Source organism: Herpailurus yagouaroundi, unplaced genomic scaffold, assembly GCF_014898765.1.
Source record: "Herpailurus yagouaroundi ecotype Mexico unplaced genomic scaffold, PumYag 165, whole genome shotgun sequence".
Taxonomy (NCBI): Eukaryota; Metazoa; Chordata; class Mammalia; order Carnivora; family Felidae; genus Herpailurus; species Herpailurus yagouaroundi.
The window spans coordinates 8,056,324-8,083,081 of NW_024412406.1; the positions used below are offsets into that span (position 1 = coordinate 8,056,324).

Genomic DNA, 26,758 nt, shown 5'->3' on the forward strand with positions numbered 1-26,758 from the left:
TGGATGAAGTTTGAGATGTGAATTTGAGATTAACAATTAATAAATTTGGTCTATTCAGCATTCGTGGATATTGCTATTCAAAGTACAAGTGTAAGAGTGAAGAATATTGGATCCTGTACTGGAAATTTGCAGTAGATGTAATTCATCTCTATATCACTTGATCTTTCAGGATGGACCCTTACATGGTTTTGTGTTTTGGCTCATGCACACACTAGCATTGCACACACACACACACACACATACACACTCACACATGTACATTGTCATTTCAAATGAAATTTGGGGTTTGGATTGAATGACATCAAATTACTTTGTGGATAAACAATAACAAGAGAGTGTAAATCTATGCAATTAGCACAGGAAAAACATTCCCCAAATGGACATAGAACCAAATAATGAATCAGTGGTAAAATGTTGAGAAATGATCTAGTTGTACCCTGGTATTCCATAGATGATGCATAAGATTTAGAGAGGTATGTATGTATTATTATTAGAGAAGAAGTATGTATTATTAAAAAAATAATATGGATAGTGGTTGCTCTTTAAGCCTGGGTCTCTGTGTGATACATATAAGCAGAGTTCCATGCCATCATTTTATATATATATATATATATATATATATATATATATATATATATAGTGATGATAGTTGTGTTCCAGAAAAGGAACTGGCTGAACTATTTAGTATGTGGTTGTTGCTAATAAATACTACTTTTTATTCTTTGAATACAGTAAAAATGATGCACTAACAAGGTGCCATGATTTTTCCCCAAAACATTTCTTAATTGAAATTCATTTTTTCCTTTAAAAATATGAGATTTTTAGTGTAATTCCCATACTTCCTCCCAAACAGTATTGATTGTACTAATCATTGTACCTATATTTTAAAGTAAGAAGAAGTCATTACTTTCACATAGAAATACTTTAAATGTATTTTTGTATACTTTACATTTACTTAGGAATTATAAATGAAAGAAAAATAAATAAAAACCAAAGTAAAAAAAAATCACTCTCATAGCCACCTGTGTTGGAAGAAGATATTGGGATAACTTTTTTGTTTGCATAATTCTCAGACACACTTTAATCACAGAAAATAATGTATAATTCCCTAAATTATGTCTATATCACACTTAGAAATATTTTAGAGGATTTCCAGTAATTTCAAAGATGTACAAAAAAGATAACACAAAAATTGTTTTGTTGATAGCAATTTAGATTTTTTTTAATTTCTACATTAAAGTTGTGCCTGATTAAAAATAAATTTGTATGATGCATCATTACTGCATAAAGCTTTTGGCTCTTCCTTAAGTATTGATAAACTGATGTTGCAAATTATATAAGACACAGCATCACAAGTCTGATAACATGCCTTATTCAAAACAATTCCAATTTTTTTGTATTTCATGAATGTTGGAGGGTTTGTCACCACCCTCTCATCTTTCCAATGATAATAAAATCCAATAAATAAATTAATAGAGTTTCTGATTTTATATATTGAGATTACACATTTTAACCATAACTAGATTTTCCCCATCAATATTTCATCTTTCATTAATGAATATTTGTAGGAGACACTGATCTACTTTATAATATGCTGAAACATGTTCATCTTTACCATTACAGATCTTGACATTTCAAAGTCATGGTAATCAACTCATAAAATCCCCAAATGGAATCATTTTTATCCTCCTTTTTGGACTGAATTGTGAAAAAGTTAGTGGATTAGAGGTTGAAAAAGCAGCAGTTTTCCGTGTAAGCAAGAAAACAAGAATACAAGTTAAAGATATCTGCTGGTGGGAATAGAGGGGAAAAAAAAGCTTTTTGAAGTTTCAGAATGGAAAAAGCAAAAAAAGAAATTTTTAAAAGAAAACAATTTCAAGACAGTTGCTCAAATTCTGAAGTTGTATGGGATGGAAGGTTAAATATCTAAACCAAAACTTCTGAAAAGCAAAGAGGGTTATCTGACATTCTCAGTGTTGAGAAATATGTATTACATTTCAAGTCATGCTGTCAGAAGGGCTATGGTGAAAACAAAAAGGCTTTCATCTGAACTCTGGAGAGCTAGGCCTGAAGAGTGGGGCAAACCCAAGGTGTGCAGAGCCATACCAAAACTGCAGTCTGGGTTTCAATCTGGCTTTCAATTTGATTAAGCTGATGGCTCCCACATCCACCTACCCACTACAGAAAAAGATGACCCCTCTCTGGAGGAAGTCAACACTATTTGGAGCCTATCCATTTTTTAAACAAAATTTATGCCGTTTGATTATATTACAGGTCATTTAACTGTCTAATTATTCACTGGAGTGACAAGAAAGGAGACCAAATAAACAACGACCAAGAGAAATAATAAGAGAGTAAGATATTGGGGTTATTTAAAAGGATTTTGAAATAACAATTCATGGGGTGCCTGGGTGGCTTAGTTGGTTGAGTGACCAACTTTGGCTTAGGTCACGATCTCACTGGTTTGTGAGTTTGAGCCCCGTGTCGGGGTCTGTGCTGACAGCTCAGAGCCTGGAGCCTGCTTTGGATTCTGTGTCTCCCTCTCTCTCTGTCCCTCCCCCACTCATGCTCTGTCTCTCTCTGTCTCAGAAATAAACATTTAAAAAAAGTAAAACAAAATAAAATAACAATTCACATATTCAAAAAATAAAGGCAAAGAGACAGAAAAAAAAAGATGGAGGATTTTACCAAATAACTAGAGTTTACAAAAATAATTAAAAGGAATTCTAGAACTAAAAATCAAATAAGTGAAATGGAGACCTCAACATATGTGTTTAACAACAATTTAGATAAGTTAGAAGACAGGGTTTTTAGAGTTGAAGGTGAGTCAACAAAAAATCTGTAAAATCAAAACAGAGGGGAAAAAAAGAAAAATATAGAAAACAGCAGAAGACCTATAAATGACCCAGTCAATTTGTCTAACATGCATGCAAAAGATGTCTAGAAAGAAGAGAGAGAATGAGGCAGAATAAGTATTTGAAAAGTTAACCAAAGATTTTTCAGACACCCACAGATAAGCAAGATAAATACGAAGAACATCAAACCTATCCCTTCCCTATCCAGCCCACCTGTATCTTCTTTTTAAAAAAATTTTTTTTTCAACGTTTATTTATTTTTGGGACAGAGAGAGACAGAGCATGAACGGGTGAGGGGCAGAGAGAGAGGGAGACACAGAATCGGAAACAGGCTCCAGGCTCTGAGCCATCAGCCCAGAGCCCGACACGGGGCTCGAACTCACGGACCGTGAGATTGTGACCTGGTTGAAGTCGGACGCTTAACCGACTGCGCCACCCAGGCGCCCCTAGCCCACCTGTATCTTCTAACAGTATCCCCTTTAGACCTTTTACCCAGAACTCTCCACCTCAGACTCTGTTTCCAGGGAATCCAATTTAAGACAGCTGTTTTTGTAAAGATAGCATTATGAGTAATTGCCTTAAATCGGTGGCAAACAATTGCACTTGTATCATTTCGAAAAGAAGAATGAAGAAAATGTTTTTCTACATACTTATCACATGTAAATTTCGGTAGTGTCTCTTTCGTGTAATACTTATATGTTAAGGCTATATATATAGCCTTTCTTGATAGAGTGTTGTTTACTTGTGTTGCTAAATATTAGTTTATTTTTTCTTATGCTCCATTTGTTCAGACCATGAACTAACCCATATGATCAAGCTTCTAAATGAACATTCATAAGCTTTTTGTGATATTTCATGTTTAGAAATACTCATTGGTCTACACTTGAGAATCTCTGCAGAATCAACTTGTTGAGGCTCTATTTTCTATTAAAGAAAGAAGGGATTAGAAAATCAGTTTTATAATTTCTAAGCTGTGATACTATGTATTTTATTTTTTAAAACAAATATCCAAAAATTTGTCAAGGATGTGAGACAATAACTCCCCAGGAATCCTCCATTAAAAAGGAAATGTGTGTCTAAGCAGGGTACAAAATAACCACCTGAAGTCATATGACACTTCTTGGCTTGCAAACCAAACCATTATTGAATTTGTTTTTAATTAAAGGAGACACTTTGGTTGGGGTTTAAGTTATTTTTATATACACTCTTACTGCACAATGTGTTTTTCCTTGCAAAATTCATCACAAGTAGAAATATAATTTTATTTTGTGTCTGTCTCTTCAGTTTGATGTAAGCTCCATTAAGAAAAGGAATTTTGTCTGTTTTTCTGATAATATCTTTCTATAGTATTAAAAGCTACCTACAACATAGCAAGTGACAATACATATTTTCTGGGTAAATAAAATAAATGAATAAATTAATATTGCTCATATAAACTTTTTATTTGGATATATCATATAAGTATGAATATGTATTTATTAAAGTTATGGGGCAATGCCATTATAAGAACGAAGAGAGACACATGAGGAAAGCAACAGATGTAGAAATACTGCAGGTTCTAAGTGAATGTTAAGCACTCCACCTGATTTCTTCAAAATAGAGTACAAAGTCCATATAAGATAGAATATGAACAAAAGACCATTGCATGACCATGAAGATACTATCTAGGGAGCCTCACTGCTGTCAACGTACATATTTCTTTTCTGCATCTGAATAGGATGTTACTGTTTCTCTGATGATTTCATCAACTTCGCATATATGTGTCTGAATATGCAGATAAACAGATACAACTGTATTTATAAAGATATCATCTAAGAGAAGAAAATACTGTGAATAAACTACTTAAGAATCTATCTAATTCATCTGGATTTATAGAATACTTTTAATCTCCACACATGCAAACAAAGTGGACTGCATGTCCATTTATCAGTTCATGCAGGAACTGAATTCCTTTTTTTTTTTTTATAATTATCAGGAGCTATATCTTCAGGTAAATGTTAGAATGGCCTGTGTTAAAAGCTTCTTAGTGATTTATTAGTATTAAGCTAAAGTAATACTATAGAAGATTTGTATGAATATTTTCTGTAAAAGTAAAGATCACCTTGTCCATTGTTTACCTTCGATTTTTCTCTGTAAAAGTTATTGTGAGCTTTAATTTTCTGATTTTCCACTTTGTAGACTCTACTGCAAAGAATGCTATACCATATAGAATATAGTGCAAATAATAAGCATTCTTCATTATTTGTCATACTGTTATGAGACTTGGTGTAGCTTTGTTAATATTTTCTTAATTCAATCCCCAAATGTAAAGGGAAAATATGAAATTATAACTTTGAACATGAACATATGAATTGTAATATGAAAATTCCATGGCTAGTGGGAATCCAGTGTATTTTGCCCAAGAATTTCCTGGTGTGATAATTTCCTGACATAATAAAATGAAACAGAAATAGGAAACCTTGCAACAGAATGAATGAACATTTCTGTTTCTGGGACAATTAGACATGCCAGATGGGGACAATCATTTGAGGTTTGGCATATATTTGGTTTAAAGAATGAATTCTGCCCATCTGAGTCAACAGTGATTGAACACCTACTCATGCAGAACGCTGTTCTAGATGCTGAGGATAGACAAAGAAGCAAAGACATGGTCCCTGTTCATGAAAGGCTTATTAAAAAAATGGATCATTGGTTTTAACCACTAGTGGAGGAAGACCAAGATTAATGAAGAAAACACATTTTTCCCCCAATTCTATGAAATCTTAATAGTCTTGTAAGAATTGAATGTAACATAATTGAATAAATACTGGCCTTGAAGTTAGAAATCCTGGACTTAAAATTCTAATCTGCAGCTTATCAGCCATGACCTCAGCAGAATTAAGTCATCTCTGAGTGACTTTTTTTGCTTTTGTTCAGTGGTAAAATGATGACGTTGGGATTGTATTTATGATGTATATAAGCTTCCAACAGCATTTTTTAGGAATGTTAAGTACCTGTTTTTACTTATTTTAACAAATGTTCAATGCTGTATGTTCAGTGTTTATATTTAACAGTTTATTAGCATATATAATATATTATCAGTGTTTAATATATATTCGTATAATAGTTTGTATATATTGTAGTATATAAACAATTAATGTATCATATATAGTATATATATTCAGTATATTTAGTATGCATGTTTGGTATATTACTAGAAATTAATAGATTAAATCAGTATTCAGAAGAGACCATTTGACAAGATAAGTGAATAATTTTACCTTCTGTAATCCTTAGGTTGATGACTTCATTGTGAGGTAGAATTCATTTCTTACACTACCCTTTGCAGTATGGTTTTGCTACGCTAAACAGAAGTGATTGGGTAAGTTTCTAATTTAAGATTTGACATGTAAAGAGAAAAAACAGAAACTCAAGACTTCAGTCATATACACCAAGTTTAAACATAAAGGTGCTTCCAAGAGTTCAGTGCCCCAAAACCTAACCACAGTTTATGATGGAATATATGTATTGCCAAATTTGGGATAAGCACCACCATGATGGTTTTCTAGAGAACAGGGTGATGTTGCAACAAAACTTAAATTCACCAAGTCAACATTGCAAAAGGGGATCTTAATTTGAATTCAGCTTTTACATATGTAATATTTCCTTTAAATTTTATTTCACTTATTATAGTGCTTCATGGATACTAATTTAATTACTATTCACGGTGGTATTTAAAGAGTTAAACAATAAAACCTGATGATTTTTTTCTTCAAAGTCTCCATTTATACATCTGGACAAAATATTCTAACTACAGCCCAAGACCCAGTGAAAGAAGCGAAGTAACTATGAAGCCCAAGTAAGTGCTTAAATCATTCAACCATTTATCATTAGATGACAAATATCACACCTCATATGGAGACAATAATTCTGACCTATCTCAGGAAATCGTGAGGACAAGCCTAAAGCATAGAGCTGCATGCTCACACAATATGAAGCAGCTATACTGATATATGGAACCAGACTAGTATGTATATGTGTAGCCTTCAATTTCCAAGTCTTCTCTTCCTGTCCTCTTCGATGATTGGCCTAAAATGTAGGCTCAGACTCAGAAAATAATAGGGCAGTGTAGGGTAGCGCAATTAGGTTGTAAGTAGAACCATGTTCAGAATAGGAAGCAGATGCATCCTCTGAGAAAAACAAAAAGAATGTGAACTCTTGTCAGCAGCAAATTAATCAATCTCTTTCTTCTTACAAAGGTTATGTTAAAACTATATCTAACATAGTTTGCAAAATGCTGAATTTGAAGAGACTGCCAGTTTAAAGAGAATACTCCTAGACAATTCTAAAAGAGCCAGATTTTTCCTTTTCTTTAAAGAGACTAATAATATTTCAGATATGATGCTGCTGGGCTTTGGAGGAAAATCCTTTTTTTTTTTTTTTTTTGAGGCCGATGCCATGCAATAACCCCCGTGCAGTTGAAACTCACCAAAAAAATCTTCATTTGGGGTTGCCAGGGACTACTTTATATCTACTTAGTGGGATACAAAAAAGGACAATATCCTCCAAATACATTAATCTGCTTAATCTTGTATCCATTATGTCCCAGTGGTGGAGTTTTCGTTATTAGAAAAATTATAGCATCTTTTATCTGATGAAACAAACCTTTATTTCTAATTTGACAATGCCTACCAATTATTGAGAACCACAACTGTGTCAGGCCAGTGCATGACCTCTACAAAATTGTCTGCCTTCTCATAACATCCCAATGAGAAAGATATTATTATCTACAAATTAGAGATGAAAATACTGAGGCTTAGAAGTAAAGTAATTTGCTCAAAGTGGCAATAGATTATAAGGATTCAAACTCAAGTGTATCTGACTCTATAGTCCATTATGAGATGCTCTATTATTTGAGCTCTCTGTTGTTTTTAAAGAAAAACAAGTAATTCATCCAACATATTAACTTTAAATCATTTTTTACAAGCCAAATGGAACTTTATGTGGAGTTAACCACACATATTGTTTACAATTATATCCAGTAAAAATCCTTTAAGAATAGTTCCTGTATTACTATTGAAAACAAAACAAAACAAAACATCTGTTCATCTTTTGTCTATTCCTGTAGGAGCAGTTGAGTGCTCTGTCCCTTTATCTGCTGCAGCCAAATCCAACTAAGAACATTTGAGCCTCCACATCTAAAACCTTCTCTTGTGCAAAGCAACATTTCTCCTGAGCCCAGTCAGGCTCAGCTTTGACTGTTACTGTGTAATTCACATGGTCTGATATTTAAAATGTGAGGGTAGAGAACTGACTACATGAGACAGTTGAAACTGAAGAGATTTTCATTTTGGCGGTGGGGGGCGGGGGGACAAAGATTTCTTTGGATAAATGTATCTCCATTAACAAGTGCTTTATCATACTACTCAGCGATTTTGCTTCCTCAAGGCCACTTATTAATTATGAGAAGGAAAATAATACACTACATTTTACCTAAGCAGAATTTATTTCTTGCATGAGCAAAAATTTCATTTAACCTCAAGCACAGAATAACATATTTGAAATATTCACCTAAGGGTAAGAATTGTTTTTGCACTTTACATTTTTGCTTATCTACTGAACCTCAACCCCTAGATTCATACTAAACCATGTGCAGCAGAAATACAAAATCCTTCAGTAAACGCATTTTTGTAAAATTTAGACTTCATGTAATAGAACTCCTAATTAGAAGATTATCAAGGTTCATCAGAAAATCGATTTCTAGTCCTAGATCCACCACCAGACATGAGGTGGCTCACAGAATTTCTCTATTTTGATTTCTTCATAATTTTAAAAACAAATGTATGGAATCTCCTGCAAATTTAAATCACTGATGAATAATAATTTCCTTTAAGGACAATACAAATTAAAATTCCAATGTATATGTGAGGCTAAAATGAAAAAAAAAGCAAGTTGGCATCTTCATTTCATTTTTTCAGCCTTATTCCCTTTGTCTTCCTTTTGTGCCTATTTGTTTCTTAAATGCTAGCCTGCTTTCCCTTTTAACTATGGGCATTGCACTGTAGCGCCTTTTTTCTTGTCTACATGTATACAGTTGAATATAACAGTAGAGTTATACTTCCAGATCCATCGGGGAAAGAAGTAAAAGCTCTTCCACAGAAAGTACTCTTCTCCCCAAATATCTTGTCTTTGCCACAGAGGGCTAACATGCGTGTCTCTCTCAGCATAAAGTGTCCTGAAGGTCGGAGAGCAGTGGAGGTGTCACGAATAACAACTAATCCATTCATTCCTACAGGGGGATTCACAACTGCTTGTTTTTCAATAAAACGCTATTCTTTTTGCTTCTCAATAAAATAAAAAGACATCAGACCAGAAATCCTGGCTAATTTGTTAAGAGGAAAATATATCTGGGCAAAACAATGTATATTTATTCAAGTGCGTACCTTGAGAATTAAGGCAAGTTTCCCTGAAAATGCTTTTAGACAAGCTAACTAACCCAGCCTTCTAAGGTCATACAGGTAGTACAGTTCTTTGTGGGGCATAAGGAAAATAAAGCCCTGCATGCTTGTTTTCTCCAAAATAATGAAGGTTGATGATTTGGTGCAATTATTCCAGTTGTTTGCATTTTGTTTCTATTCCCCTTTTAGCCAGTGGAGCTATGTCCTTTTCCCAGAATAGAGTGTGTCCTCACTGAAACCTCACAAGTGACAGCTTTTGACAGTATGGTGCAATGTAATGAATCTCCCTTCTTTCTTAGACTGTCTCATCTGGATATTCCAGCTTTGTCTTGTGTGCCTTCTCACACATAATATTCAGTCATCAAGCACACTGCATTTTGGCCCAGATGTTAATTTGCGGATGTCAGGTGCACAAATGCAATCATTTCCACAGCTAGACTTACTCCTGTGACCACTTGCTTCCCACTTTTGCCTTTTTTTTTTTTTGTCATTTATTTCTATTGCAAAAAGTGTGTGGTAATTTAAATCTTCTCAAATTTAGCAAACAAATGCATTAATGTATATTTTATATTTTGAAAATATATTTGTGAATGCCTTAGGAAAACTAGAGAAAATGTGCCAGGGTAAATATTCAGAATTTTTCTTCAAAGTATCATAAGTCTTAGGTCTGTTAAATGCCAAGTAAATACATATAGAGCCATTTCCACTGTCAAGGTGAAATTCATAGTCCTCAGTTTCTACAGTTGACTAAAACTGCATTATTGTGTTACATGTAGTACATATGTGTGTATGTAGTAATAGTTATTGTTTGGAAATATCCTGAGCAAGTGAGACTACTTCAGCATTATGGTTTAAGACATTTTAAATTGAATTTTATTCTGGTCCATTGGCCAGGATTAGTTAATCCATTGTTAATGCTTTTTTTCTAGAATATCTTATGATATACATACTAGAATTTTCTGTTTGTGTTTAAAGTTTACTTTCATAGTACTTTCATTGTTTTTCTCCACACTTAGAAATTAGAATCGCAGCGATATTAGATGCTTACTGAAATAATCCACAACTACTGAAATGAATTCTCTGACTCTGGAAGCTACTATTTAAATAAATATTCTACCTCTTCTCCACCTACCAAGTTATTCTTCACTGCATATTTGTAGTTTCAAATTGATATAGTTTATTTAATGGTTGAAAATATGTTTTGGGGCACCTGAGTGGCTCAGTTGGTTGACCATCCAACTTCAGCTCAGGTCATGATCTCATGGTTCATGGGTTCAAGCCCCACATCAGGCTCTGTGCTGACAGCTCAGAGCCTGGAGCCTGCCTCAGATTCTGTGTCTTCCTCTCTCTCTGCCCCTCCCCTGCTAGCTCTCTCTCTCTCTCTCTGTCAAAATTAAACATTAAAAAATTTTAATAAAATAAAATAGAGAAAATGTGTTTCAAGGTATAATTACATAGGAGGCTAAATCTCAGGTATGGATATACCAGAAAATTCTTTAATCTCTATAGTCTTGAGCTTCCTTACCTGAAAGTGATAGCAATAATATTAACTTTAATCAATTGAGATGAAGACTAAAAGAAACAATGCATGTAAGACAACCAATATGGACTTTAGCACATACTGAGTGCTCAGTAAGTGGTAAGTATTCTCATTAATTATAATGGTATTTTGAATGCTCATCAAATAATTTTGAATAATTTAACTTTAGATCAGGCTTAAATTACATTCAACTTCAAGTTAAGAAATGTGGTTATTTGATTATCCAAGAATTGTCAATATTTCTTGTCTCCACATTGGATGCTCTGTAGGGCACTGCAAAATTTTCTCTTAATTAAATTTCACATTTTCGAGTTTACATGGTGGACATTTTGTTCAGTCATTCTTGAGGGTTTGGGCCTCTATTTTAAAGGAGCAAGGCATTTGTGATGCTCTCAGCGAAGGTCTTCAGTTATGTATGAGTTTGACTTTCACTTCCAGTTGAAGCATTTGAATAGTTACAGAGAGTTATTGAATAAAATTGGGGAAGTCTCTAAGATAATTTAAAAAAAAAGACCTTATCATATTTTAGAGGTTAAGGGAATGAAGCAAACACAAAACAAACAAAGGATACCAAATTTTGCCCCATCAGCAATAGGAATATTAGCAACTAAAAACGTGGCTTCAATTAGATATGTCAGGCACCATGCCATATAAAATGTACTGTTAACAAGTAAGTCCAAGCTTTTTTAAGACTTATATTTGTCATTTTATTCTTTGAAAATAATTAACTGAAATCTTAAATTAATTGGTTTGTGGATGAATTCTTCTGGGCTGTTTTGAGATATCTAATTAATTATGGTAAACCAGCCTTGGCTTATCTTTTGCCTTATTTCAAATCAAGAATAATCCAGATACAAGGCACTCATGGCTACTTTGAATCCAGTCTACTTAAGTGTTGTATAAGTGGAGTATAAAGAAGATGGAAAAGTAGAGAGAGGAAAGTAGAGAGAGAGTCAGTGGCAAGAATGATAAAAGATGGAATAATTCTAATGGGGAAATTAGATTAACTTTACCAGGAGCAAAAGAAACCTGAGGAAAAGGAGATATGTGGCATCTATGTGAGATAGCTCACAGGCTCTAACATTTTGGATCTGTCTTTGTAAGTGAAGCCAAGAGGTCAAGGGTAAAGAGGAAGACCAAAAGAAGAAAGCACTGGATCTGAATTTAAAGTTGTACCAAACTTAAAAGAATAGAAAGAATAAAGATGTCTTCAAATACAACTAAAAATGTGATTTGGGCATATATTCTAATAATTTGTCAGCAATTGCCATGAAGTTTACAGGGCCTTTATTATAAGCAAGCATCAAAATGTCACCTTTTCTAGCCTTTAGAAGGCAGGTAAATAAATAAAAAACACAACGGGGTGGATTCCTGAGCAGAGGGTATTTTCAGAACTGGAGGAAGCTGTGCTATACAAGTATTTCCACATCCCTAATACTCAAGTCTCCTTTAGTGTGATGTAGAAAATTATAAAATCCATGAATGATACAACCCATCCTGTATGATCTTATCCAATATGTTTTTTGCCATTTTGTTATCTAACTTCCCACTAGAATATAACTTTTTCGAGGGCAGGCACTTTGTTATTTTCTTCACTGTTCATACCTAGGACTTTGATCAGTGTCAGGCACATGGTAGGACTTAAGGAAGTAGTTATTAAATAAATGAACTTGGCACTTTTGGATTCACTTAAACCCAGCAATCCTTGCCTCATAAAGTCTCTATATCTTGTGAGTCTAATTTTCCTGAAGCACACATTAGTATCTATTCCCTTATATTCTACTCAACTCTCAATGGTTTCCACAGTTTTTGATAATCCCACTCACAGTCCTCTAAACCTCCGTCATACTGATTCCATCAGATCACTGTTTCAAAAGTCGTTCTCATTTTCTAAACATTCCCTCACATTTTCCCTACATCTTTACCTGTCATTCACCCACACTCTCAGATGGAAAGGAAACCCTTCTAAGTATCTATATTTGGACTTCATAAACATCTGTGTATCTTCTGATTTTTTTGCCCTACCAATTACCTACTTTCTTTCTTGTACCCTCCATGTCCACTAGCTCTTGATCTTCTGCCCGTTGTCAAATTCAAGTCTACATTGCATGAGGACTTGGTCCTTCCTCACTTCTTTTAATTTTACTACTCTCTTCCCCTTCTGTTTTCCCCACCTGCCTTAGTTCATCTGGGCTGCTATAACAAAAATGCCATAAACTGGGTGGTTTATAAATGACAGAAATTGATTTTTCATGGTTCCATAGTCTGCAAAATCAAAGATCAAGGAACAGATTGTGTCTCTAGTGAAGACCCACTTCCTGGCATATACATTGCTTTTAGCTATGTCCTCACATGGTGGAAAGAACAAGAAAGCTTTATCAGCTTATTGTATAAAGACACTGATCCCATTCATGGGAGCTCCATGCTCATGACCTAATCACCTTCCAAAGACCCCACTTACTAATACCATTACTTTGGGGGTTAATATTTCAACATATGGATTTGAAGGTAACACAAATATCCTGACCATAGCGCAGGACATTGAAAACAAAACTGGAGTACCCTTTCCTTACTACTCACATATTATTCTTAATCTTTTGTAATCTAGTACCCCTGCCTCATCTATTTCGGGAGACCTTCCATTTTTCTACCCCCTTTTTCTCAGTCTTGAATGGGTCGTCTGAAGCCATACATAAGCTGAGGGTTAAAGTTTGGTACTTCGATATTCTCACTAGATGCTAGAGGTCAGCCCAGCAATTCAGCATATTTTACAGGGTGATGGGTAATATATTGGAGCAGGCACATAGCTGAATTCATTCTCTTCACCTCATCTTCACCTAATCTGAATTAGTTAAAAGATGGCGATGCCTACAACGGTCCTGGAAGATTATTGAACGCAAAGCCATCCAGTGGGGCAAATGGGCCTTTATTTATGTACCAATGGTAAAATAAGGTAAGAGGCACCCTATAATAGAGTATGCACTAGGCGCTATGGGGACACGGAGTATCCAACATAATTGAGTCCTAATTGAGTGGGGAGGCAACCACAAGGAGGCTAAGACATCGATATTTAAGAATGGTTGCGAATAGTCACTTGAACTGTTGAGAGAAAAGAAAGAGAGATTCAGATATTGCTTCTCTAACATTAATGCGATCAAATGCACTAGTCTGTTCACAGCTCCTTCTGATCTCCCCATTTATTTCTAAGCAAATTATAAATTTCTAAATCTAGCATAGAGACCACCCAACCTGCTTTTCTAGACACCTAAACATTCTCCACAACATAAAGTACTCACCATTTTCTATACCAAAAATATATTTTCTCATTTTTCTTGCTTCCTTGTCTTTTTCCCCCAAATATCTTCTTAAATGTTTATACATTTGAAAATATAATCACCAATTATTGCCTCTCTAATTCTCCCTTATGGGGTAATTGTTTCTATACTATGATAATTTTCCATTGTATTTAAAAGACATATCACACAGAACCAATGCTTCACAGTAAAGAACCACATCTTAGCCATTTTTTTGTGTGTTCCTCACAATCTAAAGAAATAATGCCTTTAAAACATTACCTTTTCAATACATTGTGGACCAATATATAGCTTGATCAGTAAGTTTTCCTAAGAAATACAATTCTGCTCATTTTGTTTTAGTTAAGACAGTCATTCAAAATTTTAGCCCTAGATTTCTATGAGTTTTTATAAGATTCTTAGTTAGTTACCTCATGATTAACCTAACACAACATTATTCTAAAAACAAACTGGACAAGCTAGATGCACTACAAAAGCCAAGGGCTTGCAATGAATCTCAGTATAATTACCTCATATAATTTTTACAACAGAATACAAAATGTGCCAAGGTGGAAAATATTGCTTATCACTTTGGAAAGGCAAAGTTCCATATTACTCAAGATAAAACTGCTTTCTCTTAAAGGGGCCCCAAACATTTGAAACAGGAAACAAAGGACAAAATATTTACCCAATTTATATGCTATTCAGTACATTAAGGAATAAATTCTTACAGTCATAGCTAACATAGAAGTTTTGGAGGGGGAAGTAATGTATTTTAATCCTAGCCATTGTTTTTTAGACATTATTTACTTTATAAAATGTACGGAAGCAGCCTGTATTCGCTGTTGACCTCTTATGAACTCCTTTTATAAAACCTAAAAACTTTCAATACTACAAATGGATTTTAATGCTTTAGTTTTATATTTTATAGGGCCATCAAAAGACCTCTCTTTGATTTTGTTTTTCCCTAAATACTCATCCTACACCAAAGTGTCCACCGTGGGCCAGGCAGTGGGTTTCTCTGAAAACACTACATATCTAAGAGACAATAGGGGGGTTAATAAAATTTTCAAGTTAGAAATGTTATAATAGGCATGTGTTTCCATTCATAAAGTATGTCTTGAACACACACAGACTATCCTTTGTCATCTGTTTCTGCCCCATTTCGAAATTATTCTCTGCTATTAATTAGAAGTGACTACAATTTGATTAATCTCAAACATGTGTCACATATAAACAATGTGGGGAACTGCACTGAATAGTTTTTCACTTAGAGTATGCATGGTGTTCATAGAAAGAAGCCAAACCTAGTTGTTAAAATAATTTGGAATCGAATATTATCACACAAAGAGAATATTGTCAATGTCGTATTCTAGTTTATTTCAAGTATTAAATTCATAGAAGAGCCTGATTATATATAGTTTCTTAGGCTCAGAATCTAAAGCTTCAGTGAACTTTTCTCTCTTGTATTACTACTAAAACTCTCATTTCTGGAATCTATTTCTTCACCTTGAGAAATTACCTGACTTTGGTCCCTGTTTGGTTTTTAATTTAACTCTTTTGGCAAAAGCTTCCGATATCTCCAAACTCACAGTGGACAAAGACACATTGCCTTAGCTTAGAGAAAGGAAAGTTTCAATTAACAAGGGAAAAATGTCTTTTGCTTAATTTAAAGTATCATTATTAATATAGGATATGTACTAAAACACTCATTTTTCAAAGTGCTAATTAAATTTCCATAAATGCACTAAGCCTTTAACCAGATTATAAAAGAAAAATTAGATGATAAAGTAGTTGTGATTTAAGAAACAATGATTCCATTTAGGTTTTTCTGTTCAACTTTCTAACAAAAAAATGTTTTTCTTTCTTATTACACAGCCTGCAGTAATAAGTGAAATATAATCCTAATTAATTTTTCCTACAGCTGTATATAAATCAATAGCTGCAACATCCCAAAGGAAACACACACTGCACGGTCCTCCAGGTTCCTAATGAATGCAAATGGAATGACCTTTTTCTGACAACTATGAATATTATTTCACAATTTCACCATTGAAATAGCTGCCGTCAGCAATTCATACAGCAAACATGGAGACTACAATAGTTGTAAATAACTATTCATTATGGAAAGAAGGGAATGGAAAAAACTGAGCCAGAGTTAAGCAACTTTTAAGCCTCAAGCTTCATTTTTATGTTTCATCTTGCTATGAAAATTGTCTTAAATGTAACCAATCTTCATTTCAGTTCTTTCTCCTCTATTTTAGGGAAAAAAATAGGTTAAAATGATTCGATGCTTTATGTCATTGAATTGAGAAGTTCGGTATTGGAATACTTTTTTTTAAATGAAGTAAAATCAATCGGTAATATTGTAAAGCTCTTAAATACTACATTCAAGTTATTAGGAGACTATAGTTATCTTCCATCAGGAAAAGCTGCTGGAAAAACATGTGCAGAAACCCTTGTTGGTGTACTTATCATGACACAATACTGTTCATGCAGTGGCATGCAGATGATTTTAGAAGCTATGGAAACACAATGACATAAGGAGGACACATGTGAGAACCTGAGAAAAGGTGGGAGTAATTAAATCACATTACTGTCCATTTTGACTGAAGAACCGCTTTACTCCAAAATACAATAAAGCTGCATGTACTTACACTAAATCATATTCAGTTTGCCACAAAACTTCATTATAGCCATGATGATGTCTCATTAAGTAGAAGTTAAACTCCAATTTTATAAGAAAAGTAATTAAATATGTTAAACCTAATTCTGCGGGTCATACATCTATATACTGAAAACTCCCATTGGAGTTCACTAGAGCCAAGAATATAATTAGCCAGTGGAGTTCAAACACTCATTGAAAATAGGACTTCTCAAATTGCAACAAGTTTCAAAAAGGGACTCACAATAAGAATAGTCCATTTCCATACAACTCCAAAAATATCTCTTCCACCCCCATTCTGTAATTAATTTTATATGCAGGGTTGCAGACTACCATCCTCTAATCATTTGATACCCCAAATAGGCATTAGTGACATGAAGAGAATATAATGATAGAGAGAGATGAACTTACTTTGGTAAGTAGTTGTACTATTTTAGTCTAGAATCAGCTTTCTCTACTTTCAAATCTGAGAACTATTCAAACCCCAACCAATTTCTTGGAAGAGTTGAGAGAGCATTTCTGTGCTCGTTGTTTGGCAATATCAGGCATAGATGGCATTTTTTAACTGCATTAAACAATATCCACTTGATGACATCTCCTAAAGATGTCTATACTCCCACACCTGTAATGCTTTCATGTTCAAAATGAATCCCTGCTACATCTCACTCAATATTGATCTTTAAGGCATTTCTCCCAATCCTTTTCCCAGTGTGGTCACTGAACGGCATCAGAGTTCAATAGGAAGATCAGCTGCTCATCCACTTTTTGCTAAAGCAATTTGTATTATGGATTTATTTTAGCAGTCTACAGTGGCAGTTGCTGTTTTTACTATTTAAATGCTTTGATTATCTGACCTTGCTTACTTTATCTTTCTAAGTGCTATGCATGGGCTTTAAAATGATCAATAAGTGGGGATTCCTCTACAGGATTATGTTGAAATCAATCTCAATTCAGACTTTTTGTATTTTATGTTTATTACTTGATCTGTCTTAATTGCATTTCTTGTTTTGGTAAATAAGTTTAAAACACATACATGATGGTACAGGTAAGTCTTCCAAGAGCCACACGCATTGTTAAAATAACCTGTACTCCTTGTACATTATTTTCTTCATTCTTTCAATGGGAAGGAGGAAATAATTAATTCCTAGATATTTTATTCAAACACCTTTTCATTATAAATAAAGACCTGTTCCATTAGAAGAATAACATAGTTACATATATCCAAGTAACTGCAAAATCTTGAAGCGCATTAATATGCAATACTCACTGTGATAACTATGGAACTTCAAGAAGCTGTTTTTACGTACAGATTGCACATAAACATGTTTATAAAACTTGTCACAGAATAAATTAAATCATCATAGAAAAAAAACTAAAGCAATAATTGTGTCTGAAAATCAATAGGAAAAAACTATGAACTTGCTGAATATCATTAAAAAATTAATATGCAATATAATATGAAAAACTTATCAGTTTCATACTTTCATTACCAGTTTTACACAATTTTTAATTTTGGATTAAAAACAGCAGTAAATTGGAAGCCTAAAATGCTTTGCATACTCTTAAAATCAAATCTATGAACTTTAAAACCAAAATTCCATAGTAATGATCAATAATATTAAATAAAAATAAACTCTTAAAATTAACTGTATAAGGCATAAATGCCATGGAATATGAATTATCACACACAATTCTTAGAACTTGCTAAATCTTTGGTTTAATTTAGTCATATTTTATATCTTCTGGGCTGGTGTAGTCACATGAAGTTCTTGAATTTTGTCTCTGGATCAACTTATTCTAACGTGATTTTTCAACATCATAATTAAAAGAAATGCAAATGTGAGTTAAAAAAAGGAACAGATGTAAACTTCTTTTAAAAAATCCCTTTCTTCAAATCCAATATAATGTCTAAATATCTCTGTCACCAGCTCTTACATAAAATTACAGTGCAATATTTTCCACATATGTAAAGTATAAAATCTGCAGTTTGCTCCAGTGACCAAAAATGTGATCAGTGAAGAACCTGAGGTAAATAAACATATGATTATACACAGAATATTTGCCATATGTTCACCTGTGCAAATACAACATTATTTTGCTTAAATAACTTTAAAAACTCTCACAGGCCTAGAGAAATATCACATATGTCCAATAGGCATATATTCACATTTCCATACTTTGAAATTATTGGCCAAATGATTTAGCATTTAATAATTTTCATTTCAGACCAAATTATAGACTATCAGTACAATAATTTTCCTTCTCCTGTTCACATTAAAGAAGATAGAAAATGTTAATGAATGAAAACAAAGCCATCACAAGATAATTTATTTTAATAGTTACAAGCATGAAGTTAGGGCAGGAAAATTAAGATGCTTAAACATGAAAAGAATGAGGACAATATGAGTAAGTTTAATTACCAAATAGTTGCTGTAATGGTTTTTCCTAAAACTGTCATAACCAGCTAGTTCCTTTCTACTGTTTGCGATAGAATAGTACTTAAGAGAAGTCATTTTCCAGAAAGTTTTGCATCTCTGTAGATCATAACCCTGGCAAGACATGTCCATACTTTTTTCCTCAAGTGGGTAAATGTTAAGAGAGAAGAATCCAAGTTTCATGATGCAGCAACACAAAGCTGGGAAGTGAAAATTATGTTGCAGCGGAGTCCTGAAAATATGACTGTAAAAGTTAATCAATAAAATGTCTATTCCTGTCTATTCACTGGAGGCCCCAGCTGCATAGCTTCACTCAATCGATACTACAAATTATTACGATTTCCAGGTTCCCACTGGACATTCAGAACAAATCTTTCAAGTGTAACAGGCTTATACTGAGTATATGGTGTCTGTTCTCTACATTTAGTTCAAAAAGAGAGGAGAAAAATAAAATCTAAATCCTATATGCTCCTTTAACAATTCAACTTTATGGAACCAACAACTTACAAGTCACATTTTAGTGTTAAAAACAATCTTCCCTTTGGTTGCCAAACGTTTTACTACTTTTTTAACTGTTTCATATTTAGTTAAGAAATGACTTAATCTGGTAATAGATATCGGTGGTATGGTGTTGGAACTTGGCTACTTCTGAATGACTATTCCAATTAAATGAATGGAGGAAATCATTTTGAGATAATTACTTATCAAAAAATCACTTGGAGACATTATCACTATTAGAAAGATGAATGTGGAAACTTGACATATATTGCAAATTGGAACAAGCCTCTTAAAATACACATTCTAGTTATTGTTTTTGTGATTTATATTAGCACATTTCAAAAATTATGTTTCAAGTTTTCATTTTTTCCTATTTTTTGTAAGATAAAATAAAATCATGATTTCTCAAGTGAGTTTCTCTTTTTTTGAAAAAAAAAAAAAAAAAGCCCCAGAATGCTTCATTCTAGTGAGATTCTCCGCTCTCTATAGCAAAATTCAACCATGATTGCAAATTCTAGACACTACTCAGGTCTTTGACCTTAACTTTCTATACATTTTACCCTGCATCACTTAGTCAAGATCCAAAGACTTTTCCAAATAAAGGAATGACTGGGTGAGAGAACTCACTATGATATTCTTATGCTATATGATATCTGATGTGGCTCTTTGTTTTTCTGACTGGTGAATACCCTGGTGTCAGACAGTGCCCAATACCAAAGCAATTAATAAATCTGACCCACTCATGCCACCTGTGGATTGAGTGGAAAAAACAATAAAAATGAATAAACTAAGTTAGGACTTTTTACTTTGGTGAGGCTGGAAAGGCTTTGATTTTATTACACATTTAAACAGTAATATGTTTTTTCACGTTAAGACACATATCTAGCATGTAGGCATACCCTGTGACAATGTATATTGAGCTTACATTTAAAAAAAAAAAAAAGATGAACTAGTTTCCCTTAAACAACCATTGGTTTGATTATGGTCATGTGTCAGTCTCTTTAAATTCAACAAGTTTTGTAACATATCATAATAATATTCATAATTTTTTTGACTTCTAACATTTAGTTGCTAAAACCCATTGTAAATAGCTAGGCAAAAAAATACTGTTATAATTTTAACTACCCTCTTAGGTGATATTTATACACCTTACCAGCAATTGCACATTGAGAGAGAATAGTACTTAATTTCATGATCAAGCTGTATTGGGAAATAAAACAGATACATATAGATGAAATATATAGAACTTAAGTTTAGTCTTTCATTGTTATTTAGCTGGATGAATCGCTTCCTGATTTATTTACTTCTAAAAAGCCAAGATTGGAAGTATATCTTTGCATGCCAGTTTTCAGATCAAAATTATATATTTTTTGTGAGTGTACTGAATAATATGCCTTTATAGTGGCATTTAACTGTAGAAAAAATGTTGGCATTATTTTACTAACATTAAGTTAACATGTACCACTATCATTAGCTTTATATTAGTGTTCACAAACATGTTTATATATTTCTTGTTATCTAAATATATCTTAAGTATATTATTCCCCTAATATAATCCAGCTTTTTAAAAGATCATAATATTTACAACAATAGTACATTACTATAGCCATTCCCAAAGAAACCTTGCCCAATATGCTTTTAATTCTTGGTACCAATTTCTACCTTTTTAATATTTGTGAAATGTGGTTTTTTGTTGTCTGAGTTCTGGCAGCTGACTAAAGGTACATTAATGGCAAACAGGGTTTATCTGAGTGTTTAATTTTATTTAGAAGCCTATAAAATGTCATCCTAGGTTGCAAAATTATTTTTAGTGCCTTCTAATATTAAACCATTGGATGAAAACACAGGAATAAATTCCTCATGAATAAATTTCAAATATTTTACTTTTACATTTTAGCATTATTAGTTAGCATTATAAACCATAAATCAGAAAAAGAATTTCAACATTCATCCTATGCAATATTTTGAAATCCTACTGATAGATACATTAAGATATGCAGTAAGTAATTAAAGTTTAGAATTTGGCTTCCAAAGATTAGTTAATATCAAATGCTTTTTTAGTTCTGGCCCCAGGATTGTGTTCAAAGGGTGAGTGACAGGAGAGGAAAAAAAAAAAAAAAGTTCAGGTATGTGTGCTTTATCTAACTGTGATTACTCAATTTAACCAGTGTTCGGTGAGTAAAGTGTAATTCTTGACAAATAGAGAGAGAGCGAGAGGAGGGGAGATGGGAGAGAGGAAGAAAGGAAGAGAGAGGTTCATCTGGGCTATGCTACTTTTAAAAAATTATTTCTAAAAAAACCGTAAGAAAGTCAAGCAAAAGGCAGAAAGGATAGAATATCTAATTATCAGACACTCAAAAAAAAAAAAGTCTAACGTTTATTTGAAAAGTAAATGATAAAATCTGAAAACAGTATTAAGCATAATAATCACATGAAGATTTAGATTATGAAAGCAGAAATTAACTACTGGAGATGTTTCACTAAGACAATTTTCATGAATGTTTGAAAACAGTATAGATCTTTATTACTTTTCTTCATAGTTCCTTACATGCCTCAGTGGTCTGACCAAAAAACTCTACTCTAAAGGTCTCTCAATTTAATAGTGTCTTGCTTAGAGCTGCTACTTTAACAAAAAAGAAAGGCAACAAGAGCCATATGTAACCTTTGGACTCCAAAAGGAGAGAGATGAAAATGCCATTGGCAGATAGGTGCTACAGAAACACAGTGTATTCTTTCTTTTGCATCTTACCTTGAACATTTCTTGATAGTTAACAAGAAAGTTGAGCGCCACATCATTATTTAGAATCGGAATAGGACAGTCACACTGTTCAGCATGCCCCACTTCAGTTAAGAAATGATGCAAATTTAAAGTCTATCTATTTTGGAGCGAACAATTTATTGAACAAGCTAGCCCATTTACACATACCCTTTTGCAAGACAGAGAGAGTTAAATATTAAGCAACGAAAGTCAAAGGACTGACTTGATTTTAGAATGTAAAGTAAAACTTTCTGAAATACTAAAAAGCAACTCACTTGTAATCATTTTTTTCTTCTTCAGAAGCAATAATCCCTTCTGTCACTGTCTTCAGCTCTGCCTGGGGTTTTCTACTGTTCTGTTCTTGGCGAACTGTTTCTGCTATTTGCTCAGTTAGCTGCTCTTGAGTAGCTTTCAAGCTGGATTCCATTAGAAGAAGTTTTTCATCTTGACTGGCAAGTTCTTGGGCTGAAAGATAAAACAAGAACATTGCCTTTTAAAAAACTCAAGCTAATGTGTTTTTTTTTCTTTTGTTTTCGGTTTAAATTTTATGCGATGCAACTTTGAGGAAGATTTAAACAGATCCTTCTTGTCAAAATACAAGCTCATGCATTCCATTTTCTGATTCCTTTATTTAACGCACAAGTAAACAAAGGTATGTATGAAGGAATACAAGATGCATGTCAGTAATCTCAAGTTTATAAAACATTTGAATTCAAAAATTAGATGTCTTAATCAGACAACAATTTGCTGACTTTAATTGTGAGATTTCTGTTGCGACATAAGTGTATTAAACAGAATGACATTAACACATAGTATTTTTCTTTCCTTAGCACAGGCCTCAGATATATTTATATATATTCACACAGACAAAGACCGATATGTTATAAATTATGCCAAAATGATGGCCTTCCACTGATTTATTTTCATGTATAGTATTTATGAAATGTAAGCACTTTTTCAAGGTCATCCAATAGATGGCAGTCTTTCATTAGACCAAAGCAAACCAGGCAGTATGCTTCAGCTCTCAAAAAATAAGTGATTTAAGACAAAGACATTTTTCCTTTGTTCTTTGTTGACCGTATTCCTAGAGATATATATCTGTACATTTTGTTAGAATATTTCCCCATTAAAAAGTATTTATCTGCTTTTTATTTTCCTATTTGCCTCAAATGCATGCCATGAAAGGTGAATATTTATTTCTTTAATCATATATTTGCATATATATTTATACACGTTATGTCATATAGTACATTTTTGGAGGTATTTTTAAATATCACTGCATTTTAAATCTCATTGCATTAAAGATCATGATACTTTATGGAAATCAGTCATTTCAATCTTGTAATCTAAAATGAAGAAAAAGGAAAAAATTCTTTTAAGACCCCAAAATCCATATAAATAGAAATGGAGAAGGCCATATTTGTATAAAAACAGACCATCTTTGCTTTTAATGATTCTCATTTTATGTCCAAAAAATGATGTTTATACTAAGCTTCAATAAAGTTAGAAACCAAGGTATTACAGTCTGACATCAGAGGTATCTTTTACAGGCAACCTCGTAAAGAAGATACTCTATATAAATATTCTACATTTATCACTCATCTTTGAAGCTGAATGATGACTCCCTTATAAATTAGATCTAAGAATATCTGGTTCTCAGAATCTCTTTATAGATTTTGAGCAACTGACTGCTTATATTTTAATAAATATGTGCATACATGTTCACTTTGTTTTCCTGCAAGTGTTCAAACTGACCAGTTTTGCCCCAGAAGAAATTACAGCATCTACTATTTTTATAGCTTAAACCTGCTATATATTAACAGTTTAAATTTGTGCCTCAGGAAACCACAGAGCTAACGCAAACAGCTAAATATTTAACAAGGAAGAATGCATCACCCAGAGCTCATCTTTATTAAATTCCAAATACATCGAAATCTCTCTGAACAAATGAGTTAAATGTTTAATAATTTCAACACATGTTAAAGTGTGGGGGGGGGAAATCCAATAAAGAACTTACAATGAATGTGCTTTCAAAATTAAAAAAAAAAAATAAAAACCGTTCAAGCTTAAAAAATATGTAAAAGAACTATGGCCCTCCCTGCTCTTGACCAAAAAAAATGTAATCAAATGAAAGCAATTGACATTTTTGCAGTGATATGTTTTTAGCATTGTTAATGTAGTTGCAAAACTGATTTGGGTGCAGCATTTTATTTTGTATGCTTTTTCACCTTTCACAATACATATTTCTTATGAAAAAAGAAAAACGCAACAAACTTTTTAAATGAGTTTTGAGGAGAATTTTTAGACATCGACATTGAGAGGTTAATGGTCTTTAAGTTAAAAGGATCTGAGCAATCAGGCTACATGTAAATGACTATGGATATAAGAATGCTGAAGGAAGTTTTTTTTTTTTTTTTTTGAAGAATCTACTTGTACCAATAGACTGTCTTCAAGACTACTTGAGTCACCTTGTGGCACATACACAAAAGAGACCTTTTGTCAACTATGCATGATGTGAATTTTCTATGAAGTTTGCCGATTTTGAAATGACTAAGAGATTTATGCCTCACGGTTCTCCTAAGAGTCTACTCTAATTCATTATGTGCTGGTTAAAGGGGGTAAATTATTTTAAGTTTACCTATGCCTTGGACTTGAGCCCGAGTTGATCCCAAGCCAGAGGCGCTCGCAGCTGCTTGCTTTATTTACAATCCCTTTGTCAGACTTACAACTGCCCCAGGCTATAACATAGTGTACCTAATGTTCAAACTGGCAGGTAATCTTATGTCAAACATACTTCTTTGATTTAAAGTGATCAATAGATTCTTGTAAAGAGGTAATTTCTCTGATGTTTCCACCTTGCCTTTTTTACAGGTGATTCACACAAAAGCCTGCTTATATGATGTACGAACAATAAACAGAAAGCTATAATCATGTTTTTTCAGATGTTTCCGGTGCACAACGATTTTGGATCGATACTCTGTGTAATACAATTATCTGCAATGATCTGGTTGTATTGAAAAAGAATTTGCAGGAGACCTCTAGGGGGTTTTATCCAGAAACACGTATCTGGCAATGTTGTGAATAGTGGAAGGAAAAATTAAGGGGTTGACAAACGCTGTCTATTATGTACCCAGTAACTTCATTAATATTTTATTCATATAAGTATTCTACCACAAAGTTGAGACAAACAAGCTCAAAAGTAATAATGATAATAACGTTCATAGCTTCATAGTACCTATTTATATAGAACAACAACAACAAAAAAATACCTTAACGAACATAGGACTTGAGAGAGATTCAATGTTGTGTGATTATTATGTACCATAGATTATGAGCAACATTATTTATTTATGCTATGAAATAAATTCCTGTATTTCTATCTTATGTAAGTCATGTAAATACCAGTGGATGTGAAATACTTTGATGCCTCTTCAACTACTTTATTTTTTTACTAGACTGGTCAAATTCTAGACTGAGGATCAACTTGCATTGTTCACAAGCACTGTATATTAAGCCCTTTATTTCAGGCCTTTTTTTTTCCCCCCCCTAAATGAAGATTTGCAACCTCAGGGAAAGGGCTAAGATACATAGTCTGTATCTGAAAGACATTATGCATTTTCTGCAAAGATCTCTGTGTGTAGAAACAACTCAGTTTTGTTTTTATGGTTCTCTTGAAGATGCGGACTCTTTGCATCATCTTCCTTAAAGCCCAAGACGTTCCACGTTTCCTATTTGGAGCCCCTAATCACACATCTGTGATGTGCAATTCTCTTTCATCAGACTAGAACAGATTACATTCTGGTGAAGTTCACAAATTGGGGTACACTGGTCCCTCTCACAAAGCCCCGCTCTATGCAGATTCTGCAGATCCCCTTCTGGCTGCTGCAGACCTGATCTAATGACAAAGATTGCTCTTTCGGATGCTTTCCTCCCTGTGTATCCCGGATGCTTGCTTTCAGTCTCCTGACCACACTGTCGAGGCTCATCACCTTACCCACTTTGACTTTGATGGCTTCCTGTGCCTGCAGGAGACCAGCTTCTGACTTTCTTAGAAAGTCCTATCTTTTTGCGTATTGCCTGTGAAGACAAAAAGCATTCCAATAGTGCCTCTTATGATGTACTTTTTATACTGCATCCTGCTATTTTGAGCTATAGGGTACTGGAGATTATACAGCCCCTCATTAGCAACTGGGTCAAGTATCCACATCTCTTTTAGGATCAAAACCTTAAAGGGACTCTCTTAAAAAAAAAAAAATGTCAGTTGGAAAGAAGAGTCA

At 33.5% G+C, this 26,758-nt stretch overlaps 2 long non-coding RNA genes across 2 annotated transcripts in view; one reads left to right on the forward strand and one right to left on the reverse strand.

Annotated features, from left to right (window-relative positions):
* Nucleotides 1-26,558, reverse strand: part of LOC121038094 (uncharacterized) — a 60,170-nt gene extending 33,612 nt beyond the window's left edge. Inside the window, exons 1-2 of the long non-coding RNA XR_005794146.1 lie at nucleotides 26,476-26,558; nucleotides 22,757-22,946 (exon numbers count right to left, since the gene is read on the reverse strand). This is a non-coding gene — a long non-coding RNA (uncharacterized LOC121038094). The remainder of the gene's footprint in view (nucleotides 1-22,756; nucleotides 22,947-26,475) is intronic.
* Nucleotides 22,985-25,409, forward strand: LOC121038096 (uncharacterized). The gene is made up of 2 exons (XR_005794148.1): nucleotides 22,985-23,133; nucleotides 25,353-25,409. It is a non-coding gene; the product is annotated as an uncharacterized LOC121038096 (long non-coding RNA).
* Nucleotides 26,559-26,758: the final 200 nt, after the last annotated feature.